We start from the raw sequence: 2,206 nt of genomic DNA, 5'->3' as shown, positions 1-2,206 counted from the left end.
TATATTACATTTCCTCTTTCTTATTTCTTTTTTTGAAAAGCTAAAAATATAGAGTTTCTTACATCCACTCGGTTCTTTTTTGCTCATTCATTGATTCTTTAGTTTTACCTAGCTATCCCACCACAAAAAAAAAAAAAAATACTTAAGATATAACTAATCGTTTACTTGTGTGCTATTCTTCCTCATATCCTTATACATTTTGGATTTGGTTAAATTTCCTAAAAGTAGCAAATGAATTACAGAACAGACTGTAGCCTAAGAGTCATATCCACACACAATTCAAAGTAGAATGTTAGGAGCACACACATAATCTCTTATTACAACAATCAAAGCAGAAATGGATTAGGAGTCAAAAAGCTATCTGAGCTATTTGATTACCACACTCTATATAATGCAATTAACATATTTTTAAATGGAGATCCATACTAAGTTCCAGGTACTCTAATACCCGAGAAAAGATATATGCAAGAGACTACATACGTGACGTTAGAAAAAACAAAGTGTTCAGGTCTATTTTACCTTGGAAATTCCAAATTCTGTTAGTGGAATCTTTTCAGGTCCATTTTGTTGGGCACATGCCCATGTTGTCCAGCCAAAGGCCCAATGGCCTAATCCTATTCTCTTTTGGTTTCCAATTCTATTTGGAATTGGATTCGGTTTATTCCTATTTTGAGTGGGTTTTGGCTTTAAGAGAAAGCACCACTCATGATCTATAAATAGGACAACCTTGGAGAATTATTCTATGCTCATTGATACAAGTCTTTGAAAGACTTAAGCACATAAGAGTGGGTTTTGAGAGAGTTTTCATCAAGAGAGAAGAGAGAAAAAAAAGTATTTATTTTGTTGCAGATTTTTATTCCAACCAGCCAACTTCAAATCACGTTTTCCGATTCGTTAACCATTGGATCGGGCTGAAATTTTGACTGAGTGTTCGTAATATCTTGGTCTTGGATTTGAACGGTGGAGATCGGATTTGGAGGCTCGTAACATCTGATTTCGAGCTACAACAGCTTTATTTTGTGGATTATACTCTTTCTTCAATTGATTAGTTGTTGCTCTTGTTGCTATTGTTGCTCCGTGTTTGGCCCTTGTTGTGTAGCCAATTTGGAGAACTTTTGTAACCCTCTTATTGTTATAGTGGAGCTTTTTGGATCTTTGTGATCCCGTGGTTTTTACCTTCGATTTGAAGGGTTTTCCACGTTAAAATTTGGTGTTCTTTATCTTCTTTATTTTCGGATTTGCCTCTTCCTCGACATAACAGTGGTATCAGAGCCTTGGTTATTTATCCGGGTTATTACGGAATGGAGGCGAATATGAGCAAGATGGTATGTTTAAATGGGAGAAATTATAATGTTTGGAGAAGCAATATGAAAGACTTGTTGTTCGTGAAGAAGATGCATCTACCCGTTTTTTCAGCTCATAAACCCGAGAGTATATCCGATGAAGATTGAGATTTCGAGCACCAACAAGTATGTGGATGTATACGGCAATGGGTTGAAGATAATGTTCGCAACCATATTGTGAACGAGATACATGCGAGATCATTATGGGAAAAGCTAGAGACTCTTTATGCTTCAAAAACCGGGAACAACAAATTGTTTCCGCTAAAGCAATTGATGACCTTTAAATACAAGGAAGGCAACCCTATCCTTGATCACATAAATGATTTTCAGGGCGTCCTTGATCAGCTATCTGGAATGGGGGTTAATTTTGATGATGAGACACAAGGACTTTGGCTTCTTAATACTCTGCCAGACTCTTGGGAAACTCTTCGCGTTTCTTTGACAAATTCAGCTCCTGGAGGTAAGGTGACCATGGAATATGCCAAGAGTGGTGTGTTGAACGAGGAAGTAAGGAGAAAATCGCAGGGTTCATCCTCACAAACAGATATCTTGGTTACAGAAGACCGGGGGAGAGATAGAACAAGAGGCTCAAGGAATAGAGGTAAAAGTAGAAGTAAGTCAAGGTCCAAATACTATAATGTTACATGCAACCACTGTGGCAAGAAAGGACACATCAAAAGGTTTTGCTGCAAGTTGAATCAAGACACTAGAGAAGGAAAGAAAGTTGAAAATAACGAGAACAATGTTGCTGCTATTGTTCAAGATGACCTTCTTTTTGCTTATGATGAAAACGTCATCAATTTGGTATCCCATGAGACGAGCTGGATAGTAGATTCTAGAGCTACCTCACATGTCACACCAAG

The sequence above is a fragment of the Nicotiana attenuata genome, unplaced genomic scaffold (genome assembly GCF_001879085.1).
Source record: "Nicotiana attenuata strain UT unplaced genomic scaffold, NIATTr2, whole genome shotgun sequence".
In the NCBI taxonomy this organism is placed as follows: Eukaryota; Viridiplantae; Streptophyta; class Magnoliopsida; order Solanales; family Solanaceae; genus Nicotiana; species Nicotiana attenuata.
Note: the sequence above shows the minus strand (reverse complement) of the source record.